The following is a 12,516-nucleotide window of genomic DNA, read 5'->3' on the forward strand; positions in this document are numbered from 1 at the left end:
CGATAACCTCGATCAAACACCACAAGCTCCACACTGGTCTCAGCGTATCAGAACACAGCCTGGCTATCTCAAGGACCTTGTCTGTTCATAGACTGTGTTTTCAAAAGGGGGGAAATATGTTGTGTTCATGTTCTATTTGTTTGTAACAGGACACTCGACAGGCATTAGGACACTGCGGGAGCCATTCACACACTGCTGTAAACATGCTGATTCATGCTGATTTGGGGACGCCATTTTGGGAGTTGCTATAAAGGACACAGTTAAGTTACTTTACTCCTGGTTCAGTTAGTCTGTTTATTTACGTACACAACACAAACGTGTACCCATACACACAACCATTTTTTTGTGCGTTAATAAGGAAACATTGCACCTACAACTAGAAACAGTGGCTGGGATCATCTGCCCTAATCTGAATGGGGGACATCTCCAGGGGAGGTGATACTTTGGAGGATCTCTGATCTCTAGTTTTGTAGTCATTATCATTTTGGAGATGGGCTCCCTGTCCTCCATTGAGTGTCACAGGATGGAGTTGTGCCACAGCAAGACTCAGTAGCCTGCTGTAGGGTGACACTGCAGTTAGCCTCCAAGTTGCCTGCGAAAGCAGACAATTAAAAAATTCTACGGGTCTATTCTTCAACCTGTGAAATGGCTTGACCTGTGAGAATTTGCACAGGTCCTGATCCAAAAATAATTCTGAGCTGTTCATAGACCTAACTGATGTCCCTTGTGTGTAGCATTCAAAGATTGCAAATTGCAGGAAGTGCATCAGAGAACCTATTTCCCTGACCTTTATAAACCCACCCTTACAGATGTATGTGCATCCCTCGCCATAGGGTCCACGGACTGGGAAATGGGAAATTATCATCCTAGCTGGCACTGATTTTTCAGATCTAGAGCTGGCGAAGCTGGAAACTTGCTTTGGATTAGCAAAGGGAGCCAGAGACACATCCTAAGCAATTTTCCAGCTTCACCTGCTCTAGATCTGAAAAATCAATGCCAGCTAGGCTAATAATTTAGGACAATACGCTCTCGAAGTTTATTTAATGTTCCATCTTAAACTGTCTTTCTTTTTTTCCATCTATTTTCTTCTCTTCTGAAAGCACAAACTCATGTTGTGATGTGATTTTATAGGTACTTTCCTCTCTCCTGTATTTAACCCAGCGAGCCATTCTTCATGTGTGAACCCAGACAGTAAGTTTGAACAAGCTATTGGACCATGTGGTGCCATGGTAACCAAGCCTGATTACGATTCAACCAAATCTCCACATGGCTGCGCTTTCCAGCAGTTGTCACTAGATTTTTAAATTTTTTTTTATTATGTCCAATTTCTTTCCAGATCAACTCTAACGCCAAAGATCACTTTGCGGCAATATATTTGATCTTAGGCCAAAAGGCCGAGAGGCGAAGTTGCACCGTTCCTGGAAATATTGTAATACCAGGTCGGTGCATTGAGTGGGCAGGGCAAGCCCCTGATCCAGCTCCCTGTCCAAAAATCAATTCAATATCATGTCCCCATAGGGGATATTAAACTGATAAGTTGTCACTAGATGGCGAGCAGCAGCAGCAGTCATAGTTGGTTTTCCCCTTTCAAGCTCTGGGGCATTGACCAATTTTAGCAAGAATCTTGCACCTCCTGGTCTATATGGCTAAGCGATGTTATCTCCTCCAAAGTCACCCACCTCCCAGCCTTCACCCTCTGTGCACTTCAGTTCACCCAAAACGTTGCTGCCCATATCATATCTCGTACCAAGTCCTGCTCACCCGTCACCCGTATCCTCACTGACTAACATTGGCTTCTGGACGTCCAATGCCTCAAATTTCATCTTCTCATCCTTTTGTTTAAATCCATCCATGGCCTTAGCTCTCCCTACCTGTGCAACTTACTCCAGCCCTCCAATCCACTGATACTGACCTATTGTGCAACCCCCATTCCTTTCTTCACCCAATCTGTGACTTTCAGCCAACCTACCCCTCATGCTCTGGATCTCCCTCCCTATCCCCCCCTCCACCTCTCTACCACCCTCTCCTCCTTTTTGACACACCTTAAAACCCACTTTTTGGGCAGCCCACCTACTCATTCATTCTTCGGCTTGGATTCTAATTCTCCTAATGCCGCTGTGAAGCACCTTGGGTCATCTTTCTGCATTAAAGGCACTTTTTAACTGCAAGTTGTTGTTGTTTACCTTTAGGTCATCAAGGAAGTCAATCCCAATACCTTTAACTCTTGGTGTTGGAACATGTACTTGTTGCCTGCTCACTTGTAACCCTCTTGCTTTCCTACACATATCTATATTTAAGGAGACATGACTCTTAAACTTTTATAGACTTTTCTCAGGCATTGAAATTTCAAAAAATCTCTTGAGTGTGGTGCAACCAAAAATGTCCCTGTCCAAGAAATTACAAAACTAGTTGTAGTCATTTAATAAGCCCTGATTCCTGCACCTCCACACACCCCTCCACCCCTCCAGTTTCTATCTGAATTCTCACAAGCAAAGTGGACAAAGGAACACAAACTCACAGACAGATAAACAACATGGTCAGAACTATTGCACCAGTGAACTGTAACATTTTTAAAAACCTGTTATTATGCAGCATCACCAAGATTGAAAGTATTCAAAGAGAAGACAAGATAATTCAGGAAATAGTGGTTGGGTGACATCAAACTTGGATTATAGGAGGACGGAAAGACCAAGGGTGGTAAGGAATTCCACGGTTTTGAAGTCTTAGGAAAGAATAAACTTGCATTTATAAACATCCTCATGATGTCCTAATTAATTACTTTTGAAGTGCAGTCACTGTTGTAACATAGGCCAATTCGCACATATCAAGGTCCCAAGCAGCAATAAGATAAATGGCCAGGTAATCTGTTTTAGTAGCGGTGCTGGAGGGATAAATGTTGGACAGGACAACTCTCTTGTTCTTCTTCAAGTAGTACCATATGAACTTTTACATCCACTTGACAAAGTAGATAGGGCTTCATCCAACAGTACAGCACTCCCCCTGTATTGCACAGAAATATTAGTCTAGATTATTTGCTCAAGTCTCTGAACCCATAGCCATCTGACTTAAAGGCAACAGCGAGGCTAGGCTAGAAGACAATATAATTAATTTCAACACAATAAGAGCCCAGTGAGCAGGTAAAAAGTATAGTACAGAGTATTTGGAGCTTGAAGTAGATGAGCTGGATCTAAGCGGTTCTACTTTGGCAGTACCATGCCTGATACCATCGGCAGCTACAAGTTCTGACCAGATTGTGGAGCTGTGTCCATCAAGCAGTTGTTCATATTAACCATGACTCAATAGGGCTAGCTCTGTTTTAAAGAGTATTTACTCCACATTGTCTGAACCAGAATGAACTGCATTGACTGGTCTTAATTATCTGAGACCATTAGTGAGTGTCAAAGCTTCCCTCTCAATTTACTTAGAGGTCGATTTAGAGTTTGGAATGAAAGCCTGAAACTTTTTGTTATTCTTTAATTTTGGAATTGTTTTACTTGGCCTGTGAAATGCCAGAGCGCCCTCCCTTATTGGCAGACAGTATGCAGAGGTCAACTCTCAGGGTCACTTTGGGGATGAAAGCCAAGTTCCTGAACATATATTCATGAAAGAACAGGGTCTATAGTGTAGGGGGTTTTCATTAGGTAAGTAGACATTAAGAGGAAAGGAATTTAAAAAAAATATTAATAAACTATTTATGTTGAGAGTTTGTTTTTGGTTACATATCGTCTCACTCATGGTATATTTCAGCTGAAACTTGTCCTATGTAGGGTACCATGCATGGTATGTTATTGTATGAGGCCAACCTCCCTTCAATGGTGATATAAATGGAAGATTAATATGAAGTGCCCACTTTCTCTTCCCCACTCTCTCTCTCTCTCTCTCACACTTTTGCTCCCTCTATAGTCTAGAAATTACTATTGCTGATATTAGCGGACAATCACTGTATGCATGCATATGAAATCTCTGTCTGCTAATTAACTACAGACATTAACTTATTTGAAATAAAAAAGGTTAACATCTGTATTAAAATAGTGGATAGAGGAATGTCATTCTAACACATTAAATGCTTGTTCATTATTATATAAAAGTAATTTCTAAGCCTATATCTCTGTCTCCATCTCTTTCTCTTTTTCTGTCTCTGTCTCCATCTCCGTCGCTGCCTCCCTGCTGTTTCTATCAACAGAAATTCTGCAGGATTTTCCCCATCTCCTGCCATGACTTCAGTGGAAGATCAGTGTAAACCCCAGAGGAACGGCATTTCAACCGATATTCCACCAAAGTTTCAGCAGATTAGGAGAACCCCTGCTGAAATTCTACCCCACTATCCCTTGTTGAAAATGTCATCATGGTCTCTCCCAATTGATTGCCATAACTACGGCAGAAGATTAGCAGAAACTCCGTTTGTGCAGTGTAACTGGGGTTTTTGCCAATCATCCACCAAAGTTACACAAGGGAGAACACAAGCGGAAATTCCTGTCGTCAATCTCTATTTTTCTCTGACTTCCTTTCTCACTGTCTCTTTAATTATCTGTTTGTCTCTTTCTTTATCTGTCTCTTTGTGTCTCTGTTTCTTTCTCTGTCTATCACTTTCTCTTTCTGATGTCACAGTCTTATTTTTAGTGAAATGTTGGACACCATTTCCTAATAGCTCCCTGCATCTACAACAACAACTTGCATTTATATAACACCTTTAACATAGCAAAATGTCCCAAAGTGCTTCACAGGAGCATTATCAAACAAAATTTGACACCAAGCCACATAAAAAGATATTAGGGAAGATGACCAAAAGCTTGGTCAAAGAGGTAGGCTTTAAGGAGCGTCTTAAACAATGAGAGAGAGGTAAAGAACTCCATAATCATAGTGCAATCACTTCAAAGCCATTGAAGGTGTCTACTAAGTTGTGCACACAAAGCCATGTTGTCCTCCAGTCATTTTTCTGATTCCATACTGGGACATGACAGGAATTCATGCCCTGAAGCATCCATTGCTCCTCCACCAGTTTATGCCTGAGTTAATGGGAAACCAGAATACTCTGTGCCAATTAAGAGATGCACTACTTCTCCCTCCTGTACTTTTGATCCACACCTCCTCAAGAGCCACAGGCTATGAAAATGCAGCTTTCAACAGGACTAATCTCGCATTTTCTCTCTGTTCACCCATTTAAGAACTAGATTATAAAGAAGCTGTTGTCTGAAACCCACCTCTAACCTCTAAGCTCCAACCCTCTCTTTCTCTCTCTTTTTCTCCATCATAACCTTTCTTATCTCTCTCTATTTTATCAATATTACTGTGGGAATTGCTCTCTGACGTTTTCTCTCTTGCTTATTGTAAACTTCAAATATGCAATCCCACACACTTTGACTCCTCCCTACAATCAAAGTTCATTGCAACGTCTCCTAAACTCCCAATAAAATCATGGTTAGCCCGCACACCTTGGCAGTGTGAGAAATGTGAAACAGTTACATTCAGCAACCTTTGAATATCAGTGTTCTCAAATTGCACATTAAGCTGACAATTGGTAGGTTTCATCCTACAACCAGAGGGCGCACTCACCAATTAGTTGTGAAAGTAGTGGTCAGACACTTGATGACTTATGGGTAAATAGGCTATCTAATGTGTTATAAGAAGGCAGGTTCACTACCTAGTCTGTGCTGAGATAAGGTCAATTATCTTCAGCACTCCAGGGTTAGGGAGGGTAAACAATCAGCCAGGGTGCCTACTCAACACTATCTGGTGCCCCTGCTGGAAAGTGCAAGTGTGGACATTGGATAAAGACAGAATGGAACCTGGTTGTGAAGTCATCTGACCTTATATGTATTATTATCCAAGTTAACAAATGAAAAATTGTTATTTGACTGAGGTATTGAAGGCTCCTTGTAACTGTATTCCTGCACAAATCTATGCCTTCAAGAGACAAGGAAAGAGATTTTGCAGAAAAGAAAGAATGCAATAATTCAGTCTGGCAATGGTGATGTATATGTATCACTGTTTGACATCAGCCTTAACTAGTACATACTCCATCAGGGGCCATTAATGCACTTGGCCACTTTGCCTGAGTCACAGATGGTCTTTATCCCAGTCACTTATCTGCCTTTGATGTAAAAGTCTGATGAATATTTCATCCTCAGGCATTTTGTCAAAGCCTCTCTCAATCTTTATAGTATGAACCACTCTCCCTCAACTCAATGGAATAGTCTCTGGAGGGAGATCTGAACTTCAAAATTGTTGTGAAACCTCAACCAGCTTATTCCACAGTTAATTGAGGAAAACATGCATCTTTTGTTCTTTAAAAAAATCCCTGCTTTTGTTGTAAAATAAAGAATCTCTTTTTTTTTTACAGTTTTCTACTTTCCTCTCATGAAGGTGCTGACTTTTGCTGGGGTTTGAGTCCCACAAGCCTCTACAGCCCTCTGACATCTCAACCAAGTGGTAATTCTTTTTGTGTAAACCTAGATAGTGTGTGTCAACAGAGAGCTTTGCAATTGATCCCAATTCTGTTCTCACCCAGCATCCATAGAAATGCAGTTTCCAGCAGGTCTCACAGATGGGAATCAGGAGCAGGAATCCTGGCCAATTTTTCCACTTTGTATCCCAGGAGCCATAGCTGAGATTAGCTCATTCAAGGCAGGTAATTTTAGCAGTTTCTCATCAGCAATATTCCCTTTGGTGGACTGAATACTTAGCATTTTTAATTGGCATAAGAAGGTAACCACGAAGTGAGTCAGAGGCGAGCGAGAACTTATTGCTGGAGAATGCGAACCAGTAGGTGGGAGCGTCTATAACATGCACTCCTACTCAGCTGAGTCCTGGTGCTCTGCCTTTCTGCAAACAAGCTCATGCTTAAATACCAAGGGCCCAACTTTCATCGACGGGCCGCCCGCAGCCACCGAGGTTCTGCTGGAAATGGCCGTTTCCTGAGCGATTCCTCTGCAACCATCCATCTCCTGTCGAGGATCCACCCAACGAAGATTGGTGGGGAAGGGTTCTGCCCACATCGCAGTGACCCGCCCGCCCATGCCGCAAGTCAGATAATCACCATTTTTGCTGCACTCCTGCTGACCTGCTGCCCGCCAGAAGGACCACTCTGGAAAAGCAGGTCTGAGCTGAGCATCAGTGGGCCAATGATCGCACATCGGGCGGGAGGCAGCACTATTAGTGGCATCAATTGGGAAGGTGGGAAGGAGGCAGGGTGGGAGCAGTGTGAGCAGCATCGATCGGGAGGGAGGGAGGGAGGCAGCAGTCTCATAGTGGCTGGAAGAGAGGGAGGGAGAGATGGAGTGCATTGGGGCAGCTCTGGCACATCGGTTGGGAGGGAGGGAGAGATGGAGTGCATTGGGGCAGCTCTGGCACATCGGCTGGGAGGGAGGGAGAGATGGAGTGCATTGGGGCAGCTCTGGCACATCGGTTGGGAGGGAGGGAGAGATGGAGTGCATTGGGACAGCTCTGGCACATCGGCTGGGAGGGAGGGAGAGATGGAGGCATTGGGGCAGCTCTGGCACATCGGCTGGGAGGGAGGGAGAGATGGAGTGCATTGGGGCAGCTCTGGCACATCGGCTGGGAGGGAGGGAGAGATGGAATGCATTGGGGCAGCTCTGGCACATCGGCTGGGAGGGAGGGAGAGATGGAATGCATTGGGGCAGCTCTGGCACATCGGCTGGGAGGGAGGGAGAGATGGAATGCATTGGGGCAGCTCTGGCACATCAACTGGGAGGGAATGCTGGTGGCCATCACATCACGGCAGCCAGTCAGATTCTGCACCATATCAATGGGACTAATGGAAAGAAGTTTGGTCAATGTTGCATTACTTTCTTGCTGATGGTGATGTTTAAATTGGATATGATAAAACTGACTGAAATGTGTGTCAGCTAATGGAAGCTTTTTTGTTGCACCTTGTTGAAAGTTGTTCATTGAGAAGGCCAATGGCAAAGGGAAAATTATTATGAGTGACTGGCAAGTGTTCAGTATCTCACATGTTGTACATCCAAGCGGATTTATTAATTGTCTCGCACCATGTCATTTCAGGGGTGGCACTTCTCCATCTTTGGCCTCGCAAAATGAGGGTTGAAGTGCAAGCCTTAAGGTCTGCCGCGCAACTTGGTAAACTAGAGTAATTGAATGGCGACCTTCCTGTATTCATTGTCGTCTTGCGATGGCCTGATGACAGGACCTATTATACACTGCAGTCAGATGTGGATGGAAAGATGTTCCTGATGAAGCAGATGACCTGAGGGACAGGTGTGTGGTTGGCGCAACGCACCACAAATATGATGTTAAAATGACACACGCACAAACAGAGGGTCAACAATGTGAGTGCATTTAAAGTGCACAATGACAAACGTTACATAATATTATCACATATACATACATTTAGATGAGGAAGCAACACCCACACCTCTACCACCACCTCTCTTCCCCCCCTTGCAGCCATGCCCGCTTTCCTCTTCCTCCCCACGCCTACATGACGGAGTGTCCCTCCCCTGCCCCTCGCTGCCTCTGGTTCAGGAGGCTGTGCAGGAGGGCAGCGTGATGTGTGTAGACGTGTGCATCTCGGTGACAACATAGGGGGCGGAACCGAAGGCGCCGGGATCTCCTGCTCTTCCGCATCTGTGTGCCTTGAGGGTGTGGAGTCAGGGGCTTGCACCACGTGTGCAGAAGCCATCTCCTGCCTTATGGCCTCGACGCTTTCTGATGTGTGCTCCAACACTGTGAGGAGGCGCTCCATCCTTTCATCGTGCCGATGAGTGATTGTGGCCATGCTGGCAGTCATGGTCTGCTGCATCTCGTGACCTACCTCCATGCAGGTGGTTGAGAGTTAGACCATCTGGCTCAATAGAGCGATCCGTCGTGCATCCGCAGGTGGTTGCTCGATGCTGCTGGGTACTGGGGCCTTGCTTCCCTTTGCACCACGGACTCTGCGCTTGCTTGAGCTTGCTTGAGTGGTGTCTGTTGGAAATCCCAGGAAATCTGAGCCCAACGCTGAGGTTCTGCGGACACTTGGCTGACTTGGTAGGGGGCTGGTGTCAGGCGCTTCCGGATCCTCCAGGTGAAGGGGCACAAATATGGGCTCTTCTCCCTCCTTTCTCTCCTCTTCTTCCTGGTCCTGGGTGGTAGAAGTGGGAGTGGTGGACATGAGTGATGTGGGCTGGGGGTTCAAGAAGGTCCTTGCGTGTGGAAAAAGTCGGGGTGGGAGATGCTGGGGTGTGACGGCTTCTGTGAAGGCCAGAGGTCGATGGTCTCTCTAGATCCGTGCTGGCCGAGTCAGCATTTGCAAGTAGAGGACAAAATTTCAGTCTGTAGTGGGGGCGCGGGGTGGTGGTGAAAGTGAGTTGTGAGACATTCCATCTCACATTATGCCAGCAAGGAGTCCCATCCCTACATGTTCACATCAATAATGGGCGACAAAGTCTGCGTTCAACCACGAGTGCATTAACATTGCAAGTACTTTCATGCCATGACCGTCGCTGGCACCAGAGATGCGTGTAGCCTTACCCTGCAGTAGCACCGGATCTGCAGAAACGTTGGTGGTTGGAATGCGGCGATGTCCCACCAATGGCCAACGCAAGCTCCTCCAGCCTGGTCAATTCCACCACATCTTGTGGGCTCCCTCCGGTCACACTCAGGCTTGCCTGTTTGGCTGCTTGTTTTCTCTGCTCAGAGAAACGGTGCAGCCTTTACCACCTTTGCTCATGCACTCCCCAACTGCCCTCCCCCGCCACCCCCCCACACGCACACATGTCATGCGCACAACCTTTTTGGCCTTGGACAGGAGGGGCTGAATAAATTTGTACTCACTTTAGCTGCCGCCACCAAATCGTTCCATCGTTTGCGGCATCGGTCCCCATCCCGCTCTACGTTGCCCGTTGCACTGACCATCTGACCTATGTCCGTCCAAAGACGTCAGTGTTGGGCTGGTGGAGGCTTGCCGCGCCCATCCCGGGTGAGTTCGCTGTACCTGCGCTCCACCGCTGTCATTGGCTCCTCCAACTCCTGTTCATTGAACCACGGAGATCTGTGCCTGGTTCTGGCAGTCTTTGTTGATGCTTTCTGGCCACTCATCCTCTATGATGAGAGGAATGGCTGCTGAACAATTTGGTTATCAAGTTGTTACACTGCTCCCTCTGCAACTCAGACTGGCCCCTCTCCAATGCCAGCTCTGCTCTCTAACCTCCAACTCTCTCCTCTCTCTCTCTCTCTCTCTCCTTCCTCTATCTCTCCTCTCTCCTCTCCTCTCTCCTTCCTCTATCTCTCCTCTCTCCTCTCCTCTATATTCTCTCTCTCTCCACTCCTCTCTGCTCTATATTCTCTCTCTCCTCTATATTCTCTCTCTCCTCTATATTCTCTCCTCTCCTCTATATTCTCTCCTCTCCTCTCCTATCCTTCTCTGTACCCTTTCCTCTCCGTCTCTCTCGTCTCTCTCGTCTCTCCTCTCCTCTCCTCTCCTCCCCCTCCCTCTCCTCTCCTCCTCTCTTCTTCTCTTCTCTTCTCTTCTCTTCTCTTCTCTTCTCTTCTCTTCTCTTCTCATCTCTTCTCTTCTCTTCTCTTCTCTTCTCTTCTCCCCTCGCAGGTGAAATTGAGTGGTGTCCTTTTATGGCCTTGAGCAATTACTCAATTAGCGTGCAAGGGCCACAAAAGGACTACAACAGGCTACACAGAGCTACAATTAAAAAACCCGCCTAAATCCCGCACATGCGCAGTGGAGGCCCTCCGAAAAAAACCCGAGTGGAGAGGCCTCCACCTGACGCATTCTGATGATGCTTGCCGCCGAGTCCTGTTCCCGCCCGCTCCCGCTCGCTAACTGACGTCCGCTGCCCCTCCCGCTGCCGCCCACACAACGGCGACCAAAGTGGCTCCCGACGGGACCCGGCAGTAGCAGGCGCCAAAAACGGCCCTCCCGCCCGGTGGCCGCCGAGAAATGGACGGCCACCAAAGTCGGCCCCCAAGTCTCAGCCTTTAACATATCCCCACCGAGCTGACCATCGAGTAAGTTACCAGCTGGGACTAGATATACAAGCAATGGCAAAGCTGTTGTCCGGGGTGAGAAGTTATAGTTACGAAGAGAGACTTGAGAAGTTAGGGGTTTTTCCACTAGAGCTGAGAAAATGAAGGGGTAACCTGATAGAGGTCTACAATAAGGTAAATAGCAATAGGTTGTTTACCATGGTCACAAGATGATAACAGAAGAGCAAAAGAGCAAAAGGAATTAAAGAGGAGATTAGAAAGAATTTCTTTACAAAGTGGGTGGTTATAATATGGAATTGCCAGCTACAAACCATTGTTGAAGCAGATTTAAAAGTGAATGATAAAGTTGCTTGAAAAAGATATTAAAGGCTACTGAAAGTGAACAAAAGAGTGGAAGTGGCAAATTGCCTGTCCCTGTGTTATAATATTCTACGATTCGAGTAACCAGGAGGTGTTATAGTCAGCATGAGCCCCACTCTGCAGCACTTTAACAACAGCAAATTCAACAACTTGCATTTGTATCGCGCCTTTAATGTAGTAAAATGTCCCATAGTAAAATGTCCTTATGGGCACCGAGCCACATAAGGAAATATTCGGACAGATGACCAAAAGCTTGGTCAAAGAGGTAGGTTTTAAGAAGAATCTTAAAGGAAGAGAGAGAGATAGAGAGGTGGAGAGGTTTAGGGAGGGATTTACAGCGCTTTGGCCCTAGGTTGAAGGCACGGTTGCCTATGGTGAAGAGATAGGAAGGGGTGACGCCATGGAGGGATTTGAAGACAATGATGAGAATTTTATAATGAAGATGTTGCTGGACCAGGAGCCTATGTAGGTCATCAAACACTGGGGGGATGGATGAATGGGGCGTGGTGCGAGTTAGGTTATGGGCAGCAGAGTTTTGGATGAGCTCAAGTTTATGTAGGGGGAAGATGGGAGTCTGGCCAGGAGAACATTGGAATAGTTGAGTCTAGAGGTAACGAAGGCATGGATGAGGGTTTCAGCAGCAGATGAACTGAGGCTGGAGCAGAGGCATTTGTATCACGTAGTGTTATGGAGGTGGAAGTAGGTGGTATTGGTGATGGCGTGGATACGTGATCAGAAGCTGAGGAGAGGGAACTGGTAACAACATCAGATAACACGTGGGCCAGGAAGGGAAGTTGGGTGATCAGCAGTTTGGTGAGAATAGGTTCAAGGGAGAAGGAAGTGGGTCTCATGGACAAGTTGAGCGCGGAAAGGGCATGATGGGAGATAGGAGAGAAACTAGAAGAAGATGTGAGTTCAGGGCTAGGGCAGCGAGGAACCTTAGGGGAAGATTGGCCCGGAGGGCTTGGGGAAGGCAGCTGAATGGAAGGTCTTAATCTTTGTGACAAAGAAGTTCATGAGCTCCTCGCACTTGTTGTTGGAGATAAGGGTGGAGGAGGCAGAGGGAAATAGGTTTGAGAAGATAGCCTGTAGTGGAGAAGAGAAGACAGGGGTTATATTTGCATTCCAGGATGATCCTGGAATAGTGAGCAGTTTTAGCGATGGAGAGCAGGAAGCAATAATGCTTTATGTGGTCCA

At 46.3% G+C, this 12,516-nt stretch overlaps 1 pseudogene; it reads right to left on the reverse strand.

The window, feature by feature from the left end:
- Positions 1-1,402: 1,402 nt before the first annotated feature.
- LOC139266422 (U2 spliceosomal RNA) lies at positions 1,403-1,541 on the reverse strand (annotated as a pseudogene).
- Positions 1,542-12,516: the final 10,975 nt, after the last annotated feature.

The sequence above is a fragment of the Pristiophorus japonicus genome, chromosome 6, assembly GCF_044704955.1.
Source record: "Pristiophorus japonicus isolate sPriJap1 chromosome 6, sPriJap1.hap1, whole genome shotgun sequence".
In the NCBI taxonomy this organism is placed as follows: Eukaryota; Metazoa; Chordata; class Chondrichthyes; family Pristiophoridae; genus Pristiophorus; species Pristiophorus japonicus.